The following is a 20,242-nucleotide window of genomic DNA, read 5'->3' as shown; positions in this document are numbered from 1 at the left end:
TACAGTACACTCTAAAATAAGTGTATTTTTAGTTGCATATCAGAGTACTTTCATAAAATACGTTAGAATAATAAAATGTAGGCTATACCCCAGGTAGCAAACAGACGTTGGGCCAACGTCAATATTGGTTGGTTACGTTGGCCCAACCTATCTGACTGAAATACAACGTTGGGCCAACGTTGGTATGGTCAGCTGCAATTGCCCACCACTTCCCTCATGCAGCATTTCATGTTTTACCATTCTATCCAGTAAACATGTGGAATGAATTGTCAAGTTATACAACATTGCATCAGAATCAGGATTAAGATCAAGATTAATTCCATTGTTGTAAAAGAAAAGATGACAGCCTCTTTATCATGTGCCAGTATCAGGTAGCAAACAGACGTTGGCCCAACGTTTGTTGTTGTGTTGGGCCAACGTTGGGTGCTGACTTTAGCCCAACGTAATTTTGTCCGTTGGGCCAACCATTGGACAGCCAGCCCAGCTAACAAAAAAAGGTCCCCAGGACGTCCCCTAAACGTCCTCTGCAAACGTCCCCCGGACGTCATTGTATAGGGTACCCGTTACGTCGCGAGGACGTCTTCCGGACTTTCACAGGGACGTTCGCAGGACGGTCAGCGGACTTTCGGGACGTTTAGGGGACGTTCGCCTAAGTCCTCAGCACGTTATTTATTTCCCTGCTAACCAATGAAAACATGAAAATAGACACAAGAAACATTGTATACCACAAAGTACTTTTATTTTAATCCAACTGTTGTAATTATGCTGTGCTACATGTTTGTGCGTGCGTGCACGACCTTCCGTGCATGTGCATGATTTCCCTTGCGCGTGCCCGATCTCCCGTGCGCGTCAGTCAAACTCGCTTCAGCTGCGTGTGTGTGCGTGTCTCTTGGTGTGTCTCTGGCTGTCTGCTGGGTTTACTGCGATGTCAATTCTTTCCGCTGTCTTCTAACCTAAAACAATGAAATGAACACATTCAGAAGTTAACTAATTATTTTTGGATATGTTTAAAATGTCTTGCAAAAAATCCCTAGCAAAATTTTTAAAGATAAGGGAGACAGAATTCTGTGCTTAAAATAGAAAGCATGCACAACTCTCTTTTACCTAATATTTTATGTTTTTGGTATTATTGTTGGTGTGACAGTTCACTCAAAGTAAAGGTGGGTAAATTTGGACATATGGTACCCATTTTAGGTCTAAATGCAAATCAATCTCGATATGAATTCTGAAAACCAGCTAAAACCAGCCCAAGCTGGTTGACTGGTTTTAAGCTGGTCTCTCAGCCTGGTATTAGCTGTTCAGGATTGTGTAGCAGGATTTGTTTTTTTTTTGGCCACTTTCTAGCTGGTCAGGCTAGAAAACCAGCTGACCCACCAGCTTAAACCAGCTTGACTGAGCTGGTTGGCTGGTCTTAGCTGGTTCAAGATGGCCCTCCCACCCTGACCAGCTAAGACCAGCTACAAAGTGAACATACACACCTCACACAGAGTACAAAAATATTTTACTATTACGTAAAATAATGTAAGTTGTCTTATATATTGATCTTTGATATTATTTTAGGTTTTGTTGTGGGTTCAGGGCATCTTGAAGTACACTATGAATAAGTGTCAGATAGATCTATAGAGGGGTTGCAAGTTTACAAACATTGCAGGGTGCGCGCGCATCAAGGAGGCAGAAAGCCCGATTGGTGAGCTGATCCGCTACTGCAACAACCTTAATTATTGAAGCGTTCTTTATTGTTTGTATATAAATAAAACTTGATTTTAGTTGGATCTGTTTTTCTGTCTTTATTTTTGCAGTGTTACTGTGATACATGCATGAATTATAATGTTAGGCTAGCAACGTAATAGTCCCATCTACTGGTATGTTAACATCAGGCACCCAGCACTGACTCTGTTGGTACTTTTTCCACACAACAATTTCTTGGCATTTTGACTTACAGACACCACTACTAGCATACAACACAATGCTGAATGCACGTCTCTTCTTTCTGCCTCTCGGTTGTGCGCGCAACCAGTTAGTGACGTCGCCGTGCAACCCGTCTATAGACCCCTTGCACGTGACGTCACGCTCTACTCGCGCGAATTATGGACGCCATGATGGACGGCGGAAGTGCTATGTTGTAGACGGACGGCAAGCCGAAAAAGTACGTGTTTGTGTTCGTTAGGGTCATAAAATGGTTATTTCGTGTTGCTATGATGCACCTACCATTACAAAAAAGTGGCATAAATACATTATTTTTACATGAATGTTATTGTTTAATGCTGCAGTGACACCATACATTTCATAGCTGCCAACTCTTACGCATTCACCGTGAGACCCACGCAATTGACCCCATTTTCACGCCACACATCCATTTTCACGATGTAAGTAGCTAAACCAGTGCTCGCAGTACTGACACTTTTATATTTTAGCGTACCTTCACTGTCTTTTGCGTGCCACCTTCTCATGTTGCTGGTACTTTGCTGCAAAGAGTATTTGTATTTCACTTTATGTGGCGCTGCGCAGGAAGTTCGGCAGCGAGGACATCAGAGTACCGCGAGAGCAAGTCGAAATGTTACAAAAGGGTCCGCCTTTACCTTTGCTCTCGCGTTACTCTGATGTCATACGCCGATCAGTCAGCTCCGCACCAGTCGAACACACAAAGCGTCAAGGTCTGAATGAAAAGCAGAGACCTGCCCGGATTCCACGCACGCAGATACCCTCAGAAAACAGCTATTTTAATCAACCATCACTCGCGTGTGCATGTTTGCAAGCAGTACAAGCCTGCGTGATGTTTGCGGTGACAGGTTTTAATAAAAGAGAAAAAAGTCAATTGATTTTTGACATCTATAAACAATAATATATACGAAATATAATTATATGGTCTTGACATACACATTATCTGTTGCTTTAGTTTAATATTAAACTACTCATTTGGTTTATTTGATTGTGACAGTCCCTCTATCACCAATCACAAATCATCACTTTACGCTTCTCTTTCTCAGTGGATAAACTGAATCAAAGCTGCTGTTATCTGCAGTTATACATTTTACAGAGACCAGTAGCCTATTCATTAGATTTTAACTGAACTTTTTTGGCACTTTTATCAGAAGGAAAGCATAATAGAAGTGTATAAAATAATAGTAAAGACTCTAATCCCAGGCATTTAAATTCAGTAAAAGCTTTTATTTCAATTTAATTTCTAAAATATGATTCGATTTGTATTGTGAACCATTTTAACTCAGTCTTTCCCAACTATTTAACACAGAAATAGCTAAAATCCACACTATTATCAATTGCCAAATGGTTAGGACTTATATAAAAAATTATTACCACAAACCCCCACCCCCCAAAAAAAATCTCACTCCAAGCTGAACTCAGAAGTTGGCAGCTCTGCAGACTTTTAAAAGCCTTAAGATCAGCACCAGTGTGTGGGGATATCCCGTTTACCACATAGTGGTAAAAATCATGCGGGCTGAAGTCGGGCAGACTCGGCGTTTAATGAGGTCCGTGAAAATTGAAGGAGGAAGAAGGTAAGGGTCGGTATCCAGTCCCGCTATCTCTAACTTCTCTAAATAGTGCTTTTTGTGAGGACCTACCAAATGCCCTACCTCGACCGATAACGGCACAACAACTTCCTTAATATAAGAAGCCATGTATTTCAGTGTAATATATATTTAAACTGTTTAAAACTAATAAAAAATCCTGCTCGTCTATTACTAATCAACCTAGTGCGTCAGTGATTTTGCCGTCCAGCGTGGCGTCGTCACGTGGTCTAGGTCACGTGTTTGCAAAGGGTCTATAGCGAGTGACAACATTTGAATTATCTGGTACGAGGCGTCACACGCAGAGCCGGATTAAATAAATGGACTACACTAGGCAGGCTGCATTTTTTGGGGCCCCCCCATCGAGGTTATTTATGAATTGAAATCTGAAACTTACCAAAAGTTAATTCACATTTTACATAGCCTAGTATTTGGTTACAAATTGTTTGTATGCCAAATTAAGTCTTGTGTTGTATATTAACCAGTCTATCAGACTATTTTTTGGTAAATGTATTATTTATACGTCATTACACGGCTCTATTAAATGCTATTAAATTGATTATCCTCACCTTATCCATTGGGAGTGTCATTATTAAGGCAGTAGTACCAGTAAATAACCAATAGGTGTCAGTAATCCGCGGGAGAACTTCGCTGCATATTTCTCTTCAAGATTGAGAATCGCAACGAAATCCTCGTCGAGCAACACGTCCACTGAGGTAAATGTCCCATAAAACACTGGTTATTTATGTTTCAGTTATATGAATTATATAATAACAGTTTTTATATTATGTATAACAGTTTTATCTCGAAGAAATGGTAGTACTAAAGTCTAACGTATCGTTTCTGAGGCTGCTAGATTTTTCTTTACGCTATTCACGTTTGTGAAGTGAATTTAAAGCACATATTGCTTGCATTTGACTTAGTTAGCCACTATCCATTGGTTTTGTTATCATGTTTGGTGAGATATCTAACGTGATTACTGGGGCTTAAAGAAAAAAAATCTTGACCCCGCTAGTTCTGCCATTACAGTCATGAATTATTATGCAAGCTAACTGTTTTTTTTTTTTTTTGCCTCATTATTATACGTAAACATGCCTTATATAACGTAGGGAAATGATCGTTTGTCCTTTATTTATTTATTTTTTGCAGCAACCATGTCTGTGTCCTTAAAGAAACTCTGTCAGGTACAGAGTGGAACGATGAACTTGAAAATCAACCATTCTGATGACTGTCGTCCCCATCCGAGTCACCACCTCAGACAACAACAGTCCCATGCAAACTCACAAACACAAATACACTCAGTAATGGGCTTAATAAAGAAAGACTTAACTATGATTTTATCTGTGTTAACCTATGATATCAGTTATTGATGTATTTTAAATATTTACGTATCATAGGCTTATCATACATGCATTGAAGTTTTAAAATGTATCTAATATAATACTTTAATTAAATTGAATGTTTTGGATACCACCATTAAATTATTTTGTGCGTGTAAAACACAATTAGCAATGTTTTTATTGAATTCAATTTTAAATTAAAATGAATGTTTTGCATACCACCATTAAATGATTTTGTGCATGTTAAACACAAGTAAAGGTTTTATTTATTGGAGATAAAATGGCTGTTTAATTAATATAATACTTCTGTTTGTTAGGCACTAACAAGTGAAAATAGTTAGGTTTAAGTACATTTATTAAAACTCGATAGCTGTAATGCTTCTGTGCAGAAGGAAGCCCGTGAGCCACGAAGGTAAGTTTGCGAGCAGATTAATTTCCACTTATTAGACAGCATAGTCCGCTCATCGTGTTTTGTATTGCATCACTTATAGATCGTAAACCTTTAAAATCGAGTTTAGTAAGATTGTATGCAACTAAAGTCAGCTTTGGTTAACTATTGAGGCATCGTCTCTTGTCACAAGGCTCAATGTGACCGCAGTATTTGTTGAACACTGCTGGCAGCGGCGACGTCTGTGTCCGTACCATTCTTATCAATGAGAGCATAAGTTCGTATCTCCCTGCTCCCGAGTCATAAAGCTCGTCTTTAACGATACAATGTTTAATAACTTAAAAATACGGCGTTTTTTTAATTTCCTGAAAAATAATGGTTTTAAAGATAATAGGATTCCGCCCGACAGCGACGAAATTGTAGATGGGACATTTGTAAAAAAAAAAAATTCCCCCTCTGTCTGGGCCCCATCCTGCAAATCTGGCCCTAGGCACGTGCCTAGTTTGCCTTTGCGTTAATCCGGCTCTGGTCACACGTCATATTTCAACTGACACAACGGAGACGGTGGTAAAAGAGGGGAAAACTCCTTTAAATTTCGAATTTTTTTATACTAAATCCCACTTATTTTGTAGTTAATTGTTAGATAAGGTCGTAATTTCGTCAAGTTTTCGTTACAGGGTAAGATTTCTTTACCATATACAGTATTTATATTGGTTCAAGTGTGCAGTTTGATAAGGTTTGTATTTCCTTTGTACAGGAAATTTGTTAGCCATATTTAAGTTAGTACATTTTGGTATCGTATGTACGCTTCGCTTTAGTTCAATATTAGAGTAAATGTATAAGGTTTTAGAGTAATATTAATATACTCTTTCATCCATACGCAGCGGGTAAAGTGTGCAAGCTCATACGGCCGTTTCTCAAGCGGAAGGCTGCAGCCTCTGGAGGTCGCATGTCTTATTTCAGAATATTAACAAGTATAAAGTTGACTATTATTCTTAGTTAATCGTAAATTGTTGTAATATGCTTATGACTTGCGAATGTAATGCTCAGTTAACTTAATAAACCAGGCTTGATGACGTATACAGCCTGCCTATGCGACCTCCGGAGGATGCAGCCTTCCGTTTGAGAAACGGCCTACATGTGTACCGAGGGCGAGCGTGCACGAAATTCTGTCTGAATTGATTCTTCAATAATGGCAAAGCAAACATTTACTGTCGTGATGATTAAACACGTTTTAACGTTTAAATTAAAACTCCTACCTTTCCAGGGGTTTCTGTTCCTGCAGTCTTCCAGTGACACTTCAGTCGTACTGTGTGTGTACTTGCTTGCCGCGTATGACGATACGGACAAAAACAATATACCGCCACCTACTGTACTGTAGTAAAATGACGTGTATGATTGAATACTGTGGCACAGGCAGTAAAAATAGCCCTGTAAGTCATTGTAAAAATTGGCTAAATCACCAAAATAAGTTTGTAGATGTGGTTCATTAATTTTTCATAACTATGCAGCATAATGAATCAGCCTGAATTTTTTACTTTATTTTTAAACCTTTATATGCTTTTATATGGTATATGGTTAAACCCTTATATGGTAGCATACAGTTCAATTGAATAAAAATCTTAAATTGAATCAAATCTCTTGTAATAATAAAAAAGCTCTTAATTATCTGCGAGGATTGGGGGTACATCTGGGTAACAGTTTAACATTTAAGCAGCTTCCTTTTTATATTATTTTACATAATTTGATGTGTATATATATTAACTTATCTTTATTTAGTTTTCTCAGCCTTTAAACATCTGATAAATGTGTACTACAAAAAGGTAAGTTCAGCACCAGATCCGCTTATGTTATACTGTAATGACCTCTGTGTATGACATGTGCTATACAAATAAACGTGCCTTGCCTTGTAAGATTGATACTGGTTTGAGAAAAACTAAGATTTAAACAACCAAATGTTTCCAGTGCAACATGAAAAAACATTGGAAAACAATTTTCAGCCTAAGGTTAGATAATGTAGCCAATGGTCCTCTATAAATTTTGGTACAATGGTACATTTCCTTTGTGTACTGCAAGCTGAACTTACCGATTTATATGGACTTTACTTACAGGTTTTCTGTGCTATGTTGCTCCATTTCACGGAGCAAAATAAGTCTGAGGTAGCACCATCCTTGTGGTTTGAGTGGAACAATGGGGTAAGATTTTGTTCATGTTTTATAAAATACAAATGCTAAATGAAAACAAGGTCAGCTACATATATTAAAAAAAAAAAATAATAAGACACTTGTTTCTATCTGAAGGGTATTGAGACCAAAATGAACAATGTGCCACTCTAGACAGCTGTGGACAAAATATGCAGTCAGAGTATTTTCTCAAACAGGTAAAGTATGCAAAGTAATACCAAACTTCTTTTTAACAATCAAGGTCATAAAATAATAGCAAGCAAAATATACAATGTTTATATGATATATATTGACCAAAGTTGTTCTATTTTGAGGCTGTAAATATTGACGCTGTAAAAAAAGTGAGGTTCTTCCCAGCAAACAGGGGACGTCCCCCGGACGTCGCGAATGTCCTCTTAGGTCCGCAAAAGGTCCTCAATTGGTCCGCATTGTAACGTTCGCTGGCGGACCTTCCGGGGACGTCCTCATATGGTCCGCTAAATAACGTTCGCTGGCGGACCTTGCGGGGACGTCCGCATATGGTCCGCTAAATAACGTTCGCTGGCGGACCTTCCGGGAACGTCCGCATAAGGTCCGCTAAATAACGTTCGCTGGCGGACATTCCGGTGACGTCCGCATATGGTCCGCTAGACAACGTTCGCTGGCGGACCTTCCGGGGACGTGAAACCACTCGAAGCTTTAATATAAACCCATACTACACATTTAACCATAAGGCAGAAAGTTACACTTAGAGTTACCCTTTTATGCAACATCAAAGTAAAAATGCTGTATGGCTTTACTAATGAAAATCGTAATTTATAGTATCTAATATTAAGAATTTTTTTCTTAATTTATAAACTATATGCTAAAAACGTGGCCTTTATATCGACCCTTTACTGACTATATTACATAGATTCCATTAAAGCTGCTTACAATTGTACTATAATTTTATTGCATTTAAGTAAATGAAAGATCTGGCACCTTGTCTTTTTTAGTAAATGATTTTCCCCACTATTCCTAAGACATAACTATGGTCAATAAATCGAAATCACAATGCACATATTCATGTAATAGTTAAAGAATCCACCATTGTGAAGTTACATATCACTCGATTAAATATAAATGAAGTGCAAAGACTTGTTTATTTTTATTAATATGACACATACATTAATATGAGTGTTGTGTGGTTCTTCAAGCGTTGTCTTTCTCATATATGAAGCACTGCATGATAAATAATTGTAAAAATCTATATAAATACATTATATCAAGGAAAAACAAACTTGAATCTACAACTACAGTTCAAATGTAAAACTTTTTGCGAAGTTATTATTGCGAAGGATTCAAAATGCAAGCAAACCAATGCAAACAGAAATGCAGAATGACAGTCGCTCAATCTGTTGCAAGCAATGACTTTCAAACAGCAAGTGCTAAAGAGGCCAAACACGCAGAATTACAAGTCCAACGCTGAAACTGCTGGAAAAGAACAGTGAAAAAGATACAGGTAAGACATTTACACATTTTTAGGTTTAGTATCAAATTGCAATGGTAACACTTTACAATAAGCTTGTATTTGTTAGCATTTGCTACCATGAACTAACAATAAACAATACTTCTACAATATTTATTAATCTTAGTTCATGTTAATTTCAGCATTTGCTAATCCATATTTAAAATCAAAAAGTTAAATGTGTATTATATTTTGTTGTGGCATCTAGCGGTGAAATTGCAAACAGCAATCAACCTCAATTTCTAAACGCAATGAGATTCTATGGTAGCTGCCACAGGACAAAAATGTCATTGTCTGAAGCCCATGTTATAGTGCGTGCGTAAGGTCTACACCGTAGGTTATCCCTAGCCTGAGCGTAGCTCTGTGTAGTCTGATTTTTAACAGTGCTTCAGTTCTACGCGGACTACAAGCGCTGTTACTGGTCCATTAGAACCCCTCTCATCAGGTAAAAAACTGCATCATAGAAATTTCCAATTGCTATGGTGAGAACAAAGATAGGTTGAGGAGTGATTTTACTTAAACTGCAACGATTCGCTGTTTATTTACTTCCATTACTGCTGGTCAGTGGCGTTCGTTACTCCTCATCCGAGGGGCGCTAATTCAAAATAAGTGTACGGAGTATCATGTGCCTTTTTCAAAATATGTGTCCTGCGTGTTGAGAGATCCTGTGCATCACGTGTTTTGTCATGGTGGGTGCCTGCTGCACACGCGTCAAAACCGTTTGTGATAAAAAAGAGACACTCACGTTCACAAAATACATGCAAGACACTCCCTAAACAGTAAACTCTGATTACGCATGAGATTATGTGAGTATCTGGCAATCGTGAGTGTCTCTTTTATTATGGACCCTTTGGATGCGTCTGCAGCGGGCACTTGTTTTGACGTGACACGTGATGCACATAGGATCTCTCGGGGCGCAGAACACATATTTTGAAAAAAGAAACCACACACATGACGGGCTACATACATGTTGTGATGAACTTCGAATCGAGTGCCCTCAAAAAAAGAAGTCACCGGCCGCCACTGCTGTTGGTCTTCTCAAAACATACACAACAATCTGCTGTTTCTTCATTTGTGAGTTAAACTAGCCAAGCTGCTTCTGTGGTTACACGCGTGGAAACTGCCTACCAGCGGTCTGCATGTATGTTTGCTATAATGAGCCCTTGAGACAACGTATGGACAAAACACGCTCTGTAGAACAGTTTGTCCGTCTTGGGCTACTGTAGAAACATGATGGTGACTTTCATGTATGGTGGACCGCGGTGTTTAGACATAAAAACGGCTCACTCAAATGCATTCATCTGTGAAAGATAAAAATCTCTATATCTCATTAAATGTGAATAAATGTTAAGATCAAAATGCCGTGTTTACACTGCAAGAAAAAATTTAAACTTTTTTTTATAAAGTTTTAGGTTGTGATGTGTCAAATAAATTTGCCTACCTAAATCCTTCAAGCCACGAAGTAGGACACTTTTGGCGCCTTTCCACTGCATAGTATGACCCAGTTCAGCACAGCTCACTTTTGGGTGAGGAGTAATGGGTTTCGGATGTGAAGTCATGTGTAAAGTTACAAAAATGCAGAGCACACCACCATGCCTATGTCTGCATGGCATTTTTGTAACTTTGCGCATGGCTCCGCATCCAAAACGCACCAAAAATATAGGCGTCATGGCTTAAATGTTCTGTCCGCATAGTGCAGGTACTGATGACATGGGTGTTTGTACAGAACCTGTCATGTGAGAGAGGTAGTGGAAAATGTAGTTGTGGCTGTCAATTTTGATTTTGTGGCTACATTCCATTAATATGCTCTGTTGCTCCATGTTGTGTGTGTGTGTGTTTGTATCGCATTTACGATGATGTTACGGCAGTAGAGGGGACGCAACTGTAACAATAAGCCTATAATCAGGGGTGCACATAACTTTTTTTTGTCCTAGTTCTAAAAGGAGCACCTGGAGAGCTTGCTCTCTTCCATTGGTGAAAAGTGAAGCCGCCAGTGTCGCCGCTGACATCTTGGGTTTTGAGTCTGCGCAGTAGCAATTTCGGGACCAGTCCTGTGCAGTAGTGAGCAGGAAGTAAAGCCGCGAAATCAAGGCCCCGCCCTCACTCTCCCAGAATGTGCATACACAGCTGTCAATCATGACGTGACACCACCGTTTTTATAGCATTAACTAACTAACTAAAAACAAACTTATTTTAAAAACAAACACTTGAATTTACATCAGCATGATAAAACCTACAGTAAATGACAAAAACAAGCTTCGGAAAAAAGATAATTGAAGTGTAATTTAATTGTTTAGTTGGTCTTGTTAAGTTTAAGACATTAAAAATGTGTTTATGTATATTATAGCTTTATGCTAAATATTGTTTATTATTTCACATGACCTTTTACGGAAGCTAAAAGGTGACTCTTATTATGAAGCCCGGGCGGAAAGCCGGTTGTTGTTTTAGTGCTCGTGTTGGAGCGGATGTTATCGGTGGATAAATAAAGAGAAAACGTTTTACATACTGAAGTTTATTTTGTATCTAACAGGTCTCAAGTCCCATTGAATAACATGGGGGAGGCGGGGTTTATGACCTATACTGGGACCAGTCACTGGGGAGTGATCGAGATGTCGCAGTAAATTAGCTAACTATGTAACAAAATTCCAGCGACGTTGGTACGCTGGAATTGTTTCTAATCGCGCATACACACCCTTATGTGCACCCCTGCCTATAATCTCACCCACTCTGAAGCGATACTAAACTGTACTGGAAAAGCAACGAAAGCGAGCTGAGCTGCATCGTGCCGAGCCAAGTTGTACCCTACATTGGAAAAGCGCCATATCATGACATCAGACCCTGGAACACAGAAAAGCATGAGACAGTAAAAAGCATCAGATGTTCGGTTGTGTTTGAATGCTTTCTCTGAACAATTTCCCCATGAACTATGCATGTTAATGAAATTAACCAAGCTACCTATTATTTCTTTCCCCTTCTTAAACATCCTGTAAAACCATAGCCAGAAAACTCACCATTTCAGCATGTTATTAACAATATCCTTATTTGTTCAAACAAATATAACTATATAACTTGCTATACAAGTCAAATATAAAAATATAACTTATTAATAATCGTATTAACAAATATTACCAAATTAAATTATTTTAGCCAGGGAAACTTAAATGGCACTACACTGAAATGTCATATACCGGTATGGTTATAAAAGTATAAATTTTGACTCACAGCTCAATATGGTGGCCTGCAGGTCTTCATTCTTGATGGGATTCAGAAACTGAACTACTGTGTCTTCACAGACAAATAATCCAAAATCAGCCTAAGAGTGTGTAGTAAACAGCATCAAGCCTCTCTTTAATAGGGAACTCATCTACAAAAACAAACACTTGTTATACTTTTATGAATTATCAAGTTGTACAACACACAGCAATTATGATTTAGACAAACAAAAAAAAAATCACAAATTTTATTAATTTTATTGTTGTGTCTAATATAGAAACAACTTGTGTTGTAAAAGAAAAGATGACAGCATATCTCTTTAAAACGTGCCAGTATAGGCCCTGACTGCACGCGAGAACATTTGAATTATCTGGCACGAGGCCTCACACGTCATACTTCAACTGACACAACGGTCTCGATGGTAGGAACAAGCAAAAGCTCCTTTAAATTTCGTCATTTTTTATACACATCCTGTTTATTTTGTAGTTAATTGTTAGATAAGTTAGTAATTTCGTCAAGTTTTCGTTACAAGGTAAGATTTCGTTACCATATACAGTAAATATTGGTTCAAGAGGGCAGTTTGATAACTCATTCGAGGTTTGTAAATGGTAAATAACTTATTCGAGGTTTGTAGCCATATTTAAGTTACTCGCTTACTTTGTTTCAGTGTTTGAGTAAATGTTATAAAGTAATAATTAATATAAGTTACTGCGCGAGCTCATTACGGCCGTTTCTCAATCCGAAGGCTACTGGAGGTAGCATTTGTAGGCTGTATACGTCATCAAGACTGTCAGACTTAAGAATATTAACAATTATAAAGCTGACTATTATTCTTAGTTAATCGTAAATTGTTGTAATATGCGTATGTCTTGCGAATGTAATGCTCATTTAACATAAATAAATCAGGCTTGATGAGGTATGCAGCCTGCATGTTCGACCTCCGGAGGATGCAGCCTTCCGTTTGAGAAACGGCCTACAAGAGCGTGCGCGAGATTCTGTCTGAATTGATTCTTTAATAATGGCAAAGCAAAGCATTTTAAGGTTTAAATTAAAACGCCTAACTTACCTTTCCAGGGGTTTCTGTTCCTGCAGTCTTTCAGCGGTGCTGGCGCGTATGACGATGCGGACATGAACAGCACACTACAGTATACCGCCACCTACTGTACTGTAGTACAATAACGTGTAGGATTGAATACTGTGCCAAACGCAGTAAAAAAATAGCCATTTAATTCATTGTAAAAACAATGGACATGCCAGTTCAAGTAACTTGTGGGCTAAATCACCAAAATAAGTTTGTAGATGTGGTTCAATTTTTTTAATAACTGTGCAGCATAATGAATCAGCCTGAATGCATGTAGCCTATGAATATATGGTTTGGACTTTATTTTTAAACCTTTATCTGGTGTATGGTTAAACCTTATGATGGTAGCAATTGAATACAAATCTTAAATCGAATCAAATCTCTTATAATAATACATAAAATCTCTGGGACGGTTGGGGGTACATCTGGGTAACATTTAAGCAGCTTAATTTTTTTATATTCTTTTATATATTTTGATGTGTGTATATATATATATATATTTACTTTCTTTATTTTGTTTTCTCAGCCTTTAAACATCTAAACATGTCCTCCAAAAAGGTAAGTTCAGCACCAGATCAGCTTATCTTATACTGTAATATTGATACTGGTTTGAGAAAAACTAAGATTAAACATCCTACATATTTCCAGGAAAAGGGAAAAAACATTGGAAAACAATTTTAGCCTAAGGTTTGAGAATAAAGCCAATGGTCCTCTATTAAGGCTAACTGTGTATATTGCCTTTGTGGACTGCAAGCTGAACTTACAGATTTATATGGACTTTACTTACAGGTTTCCTGTGCTGTTTTGCTCCATTTTACTGAACAAAATAAGGCTGAGGTAGCACCATCCTTGTGGTTAGAGTGAAAGAACGTGGTAAGATTTTATCCATGTTTTATAAAATAAAAATAAACATGAACAACATGGTCAGCTACATATAAAAAATAAAAATAATCAAACATGCTTGTTTTTATCTGAAGTGTATTGAGACCAAAATAAACAATGTGCCATTCTGGACAAACAGCTGTGGACAATATATGCAGTCAGAGTAGCCTATTTTCTCACACAGGTAAAGTGCAAAGTAATACCAAACTTCTTTTTAACCTCAACATATACTGTCAAGCCAAATATACAATGTTTGTATGAGATACTGTCCAAAAGTCTTAGGCCAGCATGCTACCATTAAATTTGTGGTTTTTGCAATTGTGTAATGATCATATATCACTATATTTCTCAGTCTCTGTATTAGGATACAACCTGAAAATACAGGAAATGTGTATGTAGTATTAAAACAGTATAAAAGTTTAAGCTGATGTGTCAAGTTTTTAGGGTAAACTCCCCTTCCACTTGAGCAATAGCAGGCAACTGCAGGATCACTTAAACCTAAATAAAATTAAATCCTAATTCTAATCGAATGACTTCAGTCTCCTCAAAAAAGCTCAAGATGTGTTTTGTGCCAAGAGAGGTCACACTAAATACTGACTGATGTCTGAAGAAGACCTTTAGTTCTAAAAAAAAATTATTTTTAATTTTGTGTACATATTTCCTGTATTTTCTGTTTGTATCTTAATAAAAAAAGTGAAAAATAAATATGGATGGACATTAAAACTTTGCTAAAACAACAAAGCTAGTGATGGTGGCCTAAGACACTTGCAAAGTAATGTATATTGACCAAGAGTTGGAATGATCAAGAAAAATGCATGTTGTCTATCCATATTTTCTTTAAATGCACATTTATTCACAATTCAGTAGGACAGTAAATTATCTAAGGGTAAAATCATTATTGAAGGTGATTTAATTGTCACTGCATTCATTGTTACATGATTTTAAACAGTGGGAATCATTGTGTAAGTTTCTTAATAATATCAAATAGTTCTTTTTTGTCTTGTTGTTTCTAGACCTGAAGATAAGATTTCCAGTTTAAAAGTGAAGAAAATGAATCATTATTAACAGCAATTAGGAGTATTTCTCAGCTGAAAAGCCAGGTGAAACTATAAGGGCACTATGATTTACTTTCATATTATCATTCTTTTCAGATTTTTTCCTTGTATTTTTTTTGTTAAATGAGGAGCAACCAGTAAGAAAAAACAAAAAGATATTTTGATGTTTGCTTGAGGCACCTTATTGTGAGTACATTTTAATGTTATTAGTGATTTAAATTGTTATACTTCTGTGGAATTAAGAAACAATATATTTCATCTCAGTCTACAGTATTTGTAGTATAATGATGATTACTTGATTTAAATTTATTAATTGTCATATGCCTTGAGTGACTTACAAATGATAGAGCATTCAACATTTTACAACATTTACTACAATACTTACATCATCAATTTTAAAATCCAATTAATTGTTTTTATTGTTTTTTTTTATCTGGAATGTGTTTACAGTTTATGCACAATCACAAATGCAGCACATCAATCAATTTCTTCCAACCAGCGAATCAAGGTACACTATTTTGTTATTTTTTTATCTTAAATTATTGATATTGATTTTCTTCCAGAAAGACATATTGTTCATTTATTTTACTGGTGTAGTTAGTAATGTTATTAATGTTTCAAAACACCTTCTTGAAAGAAATCTTGGAGTGGAGAATCATTCTGAAAGTAGACCAAATCCAGGACAACATCACAGCAGTGGTCGGAAAAATGCAGCAAGCCAAGCTGACTTTCAAAAGATGGTATGTGCAATAACACATGCAACATTACTAGTCACTGCTGACGTTTTACCCATGTTTACTACGGATTGTTTTTGTTTGTAGATTCGTTATCTGTTTCTTCAGAGGGGAGGCAGTTTGGGAGATGGGAATTAGGAGGATGCTACAGTTACACAGGGCGAATTTCAGCAGCTCAGTTTCAAACTTGCAACTAACAATGAATTATAGTGAGTCTGTGTGAATATACTCTACATATTATACTTCAATATGCCTTTAACACAAAAAACTACAATAATATCAAAGACAACTTATATTATTTTATGTCATAGTAAAATATTTTTATACTCTGTGTGTGTGTGTGTGTGTGTGTGTGTGTGTGTGTGTGTGTGTGTGTGTGTGTGTGTGTGTGTGTGACCTATGCTCTCTCTCTGAGATGTGTATGTTCACTTTGTGGCTGGTCAGGGTGGAAGACCATCTGACGTACCAGTTTTGCCAGGTTGAAGAACCAGCTTAAACCAGCTAAGACAGCCAACCAACTTAGCCAAGGTGGTATATGCTGGTGGGTCAGCTGGTCTTCCCGCCTGACCAGCTACAAAGTGGCCAAAACCTCTGTAAAACAATCCTGCTACACCAGCCTGACCAGCTGAAACCATACTGGGAGTATTCATATTCATATCGATTTGCATTTACACATAAAATAGGTAACATACAGTACTGTGCAAAAGTCTTAGGCCACCATCACCAGCTTTGTTGTTTTAGCAAAATTTTAATGTCCATCCATATTTATTTTTCACTCTTTTTATTGAGATACAAACAGAAAATACAGGAAATATGTACACAAAATTAAAAACAAAACAATTTTCAGAACTAAATGTCGTCTTCAGACATCAGTCAGTATTTAGTGAATTCTTTTGGCACAAAACACATCTTGAGCTTTTTTGAGGAGACTGAAGTCATTCGATTAGAATTAGAAAGGATTTAATTGTATTTATGTGTAAGAGATCCTGCAGTTGCCTGCTATTGCTCAAGTTGAAAGGGAGTTTACCCTAAATAATTGAAACTTCAGCTTAAACTTTTATACTGTTTTTAATACTACATACACATTTCCTGTATTTTCTGGTTGTATTCTAGTAAAGAGACTGAGAAATAAATATATGATCACTACACAACTGCAAAAACAACTAATCTAATGGTGGCATGCAGACTTTTGCACAGTACTGTATGTCCACATTTAGCCACCTTTACTTTGAGTGAACTGTAACAGCAACTATAATGCCATAAACATTAAATACTAAGGTAAAAGAGAGTTGTGGATGCTTTCTAGTTTTAGCAAAGAATTCTGTCTCCCTTTTAAATGTTTGCTACAGATTTTTTGCAAGACATTTTAAACATATTGGGGTGGTTTCCCGGGCAGGGATTAGACTAGCCCTAGACTAAAATAAATGAAAGAACTGTCCAACCTAAAAACAACTGACATATCTTTGTGCTGACATATCTTAAAATACATCAGTGCCCTTTGTTTTACATCAGAATGCACACAAGTAATGTTTTTAGGAAGGCATGTTTGTTAAAACTAGTTATATTTTCATAATTAAACTGAGACATAGTCCTAAGCTCCTTGTCTGGGAAACCACCCCAATAAATAATAACTACTTAACTTTTGAATGTGTTCGTTTCGTTGTTTTAAGTTAGAAGACCACGGAAATATTTGACATCGGAGTCCAGCAGACAGCCAGAGACACGCACACACACGCAGCTGAAGCGCGTGACGCGTACGGGAGATCCGGCACGCGCACGGGAGCTTGCGCACGCTCACACAAACACGGAGCACAGGATAATTACAACTGTTTAATTAAAAATAAAAGAACTTTGTTGTATACAATGTTTAGCGTGTCTGATTTCATTGGTTAGGAAGTAAATAAAACGACGTGCTGAGGACTTTAGGCGAACGTCCCCTAAGAGTCCCGAAAGTCCGCTGACCGTCCTGCGAACGTCCTCGCAAAAGTCCGGAGGACGTCCTCGCCGAAGTCCGCTCGACGTAACGGGAACCATACACGATGACGTTCGGGGGACGTTCGCCTAAAGTGCTTAGCATGTTATTTAGCTTACAAAAAAGGTCCCCATGACGTCCCCTAAAAGTCAATAAAGTCCCCAAAACGTCATTTTGAACGTCCGGAAGACGTTTTTGCGGACGTTCGCAGGACGTCAAAAGAACCCTACACGATAACGTCCGGGGGACGTTCGCAGATGCCATTTAGGGGACGTCCTGGGGACCTTTTTTTGTTAGCTGGGTTCACACTGAAAGTCATTATTAGTGTTAAAAGACAACTTAAATTTACTTTTTTTTGTTTGCAGAAAGAGAATTCCAGGGCAAAAGGACTCAACAGAGATAACATCATGGCCGGACTTACCATTGGGCTTGATTGGGCTTGAGCCCAGGGGCCCCGGCCAATAGGGGCCTCCGTGCTTGCTTACGTTCGTTTGATTTGTTCAGTCGTTTTCATTTTGTATTTTACAGCCTATTGGTTGGTGCGGAATTGTTTGGTGCTGCATTTAATTCGTTAATATATATGTCAATCATCTTGGTGCTGAATATGACGCGCTGAGTTTACTGCTTTTGAAACCCATAGATGCTAGTATAATAGCGCATACGCGAAATGGGAGTCATGAATGAGCTGTACAGATAACGAGAAAGAGCAACGCGAAAATGAAGCGAGTCAGTATGAAAAAGATTACTAGAGTAGACTATGGTCTTGTAACTCTGTTTTTTCTTGTTTATTTGAAAATCTAACGTGATACGCCGTGTATACGCAGTATATCCACTAGGGATGGTCAAGGATTTCCGTATACCCATTTAAAAAAGCGTGAGGATACTTAACAGTGTGTGACAAACCACACATTCATTCATAAATTGACATCTGAATCACTCACCATTCGCATGCTCCACTTTGCTACTTTGGCGGGTTGAACCTCATATACAGTCGGCTATTTGGTATTTGGTGCATTTGACTTCATGCGGCACTGCGCGATCCGATCATCATATGAAATCAAATTATCACGGCGCAAAAGTGACTGTAAAGCAGACGGGTGTATTCATGTGGTTCAACAACAGCCAGATGAATGACATCAGAGTACCGCGAGAGCGATCCGGGAAATCACACGGAGAAGTCTGCTTTCTAATCGCTCTCACGGTACTTTGACATCACCAAGCGGTCTGCGTAGCGCCAAATGAAATCCAATCTGCTCGCAGTCTGCAGCTCAAACGACACTGTACCAAACAGTCCCTGTGGAGACGTGAACGAGTGGAGCAGAGCTACGAAACATAACAAAATCCGGAGAGTTAACAACGCACATGTCAACATTTAAATCATCAGTCCAGTTTATTACTTCATCTGGAGGTGAGGATACACAAAATCATGGCCATGTTGATGTCCTGATGATTTTTGATATAATCCACTAGCTAGCCTACCTGCAGTTTCTCTTTCACCATGTTTGCTAACAGAATCACAGTTTAAACTTCTGAAAAGTGTTCATTTTTATATCTACGTTCAAGGTTTTAATGTATTACGTTCATATCAGACGCAAAAATTAATGAATGATCATCTTCTCCACTTTGGTTTTTTGGTGTCTAATATTACATAATGGTCTTGTCATAATTATTAAATAACATCCTAAAATCTTTTCTTTTTCATTCTAAACACTGCTCTACTTGCACGCTATTTGCAAAAAATACACTTGTTGATTATGTTTATAACATTATATGGTGTGTAATAAGGTGAATGTTTATCAAGACTTATTATTCTTTTCTTAAGCTAAGTCTAACACAATGATTTTAAATGTTGTTATGGGGTATTTTTTAATGTGCATGATTAATTTGGATTTGTGACATCCCTAAAAATACATGATTTAATTTTAGACTGGGCTTATGTTCTGCTTTAGAGATATAGTCCTAGTCCAAGACTAAAATGCATGTTTGATCTGTCTTAATTTAAACACATCTTGCACTGATATATCTTAACATATATCATTGCCATTGTTTTGTCTCAAGATGCACACCAGTAATGTTTTTGTATGGTTTGTTTGTAAAAACTACTTGAATGATCTGATATAACCTAGCAATAGGCCTAGTGCTGGATTAATCTAAACCCTGTCAGGAAACTTCCCTATAATATAGTTCTATGATATATTTTTTATTTTAGGTTGTTTACTGTATGTGCACTCTCAGAAGATAATTTACACAAGCTGTCACTGCGGTGGTACCCTTTCAAATAGTACACCTTAAAGAGCGCATATAATGGGTACAAACCTATATCTGTACCTAAATGGTAAATATTAGGACCCATTTAAAGGGTACCGTCCCAGTGACAGCTT

At 37.5% G+C, this 20,242-nt stretch overlaps 3 long non-coding RNA genes across 25 annotated transcripts; 2 read left to right on the top strand and 1 right to left on the bottom strand.

Moving 5' to 3' along the window:
• The first annotated feature begins 3,832 nt into the window (after positions 1 to 3,832).
• On the top strand, positions 3,833 to 18,407 carry LOC129451105 (uncharacterized). 3 transcript variants are annotated; one of them, XR_012365276.1, is made up of 5 exons: positions 3,833 to 4,243; positions 4,677 to 5,933; positions 6,523 to 7,450; positions 7,556 to 7,635; positions 18,227 to 18,407. It is a non-coding gene; the product is annotated as an uncharacterized lncRNA (long non-coding RNA). The 3 variants fall into 3 exon arrangements; XR_012365275.1 differs by lacking the exon at positions 3,833 to 4,243 and having other exon boundaries at positions 4,328 to 5,933; XR_012365277.1 differs by lacking the exons at positions 3,833 to 4,243; positions 4,677 to 5,933 and having other exon boundaries at positions 6,550 to 6,688; positions 7,035 to 7,450.
• On the bottom strand, positions 8,541 to 13,337 carry LOC129440173 (uncharacterized). Of its 2 annotated transcripts, none has more exons than XR_008643048.2 (4): positions 13,204 to 13,337; positions 12,147 to 12,288; positions 10,366 to 11,762; positions 8,541 to 8,890 (listed from the first exon to the last, which is right to left on the bottom strand). It is a non-coding gene; the product is annotated as an uncharacterized lncRNA (long non-coding RNA). The 2 variants fall into 2 exon arrangements; XR_008643049.2 differs by having other exon boundaries at positions 8,541 to 8,887.
• On the top strand, positions 8,780 to 17,753 carry LOC129441595 (uncharacterized). Of its 20 annotated transcripts, none has more exons than XR_012365617.1 (12): positions 12,319 to 12,669; positions 13,212 to 13,299; positions 13,745 to 13,776; positions 13,867 to 13,905; positions 14,008 to 14,091; positions 14,196 to 14,284; positions 15,114 to 15,200; positions 15,252 to 15,341; positions 15,606 to 15,663; positions 15,793 to 15,895; positions 15,977 to 16,098; positions 17,560 to 17,753. It is a non-coding gene; the product is annotated as an uncharacterized lncRNA (long non-coding RNA). The 20 variants fall into 20 exon arrangements; XR_012365614.1 differs by having other exon boundaries at positions 13,212 to 13,319; XR_012365619.1 differs by having other exon boundaries at positions 12,320 to 12,558; positions 13,212 to 13,282.
• Positions 18,408 to 20,242: the final 1,835 nt, after the last annotated feature.

Source organism: Misgurnus anguillicaudatus, chromosome 22 (genome assembly GCF_027580225.2).
Source record: "Misgurnus anguillicaudatus chromosome 22, ASM2758022v2, whole genome shotgun sequence".
In the NCBI taxonomy this organism is placed as follows: Eukaryota; Metazoa; Chordata; class Actinopteri; order Cypriniformes; family Cobitidae; genus Misgurnus; species Misgurnus anguillicaudatus.
This window is presented reverse-complemented; position numbering and strand designations above follow the sequence as displayed.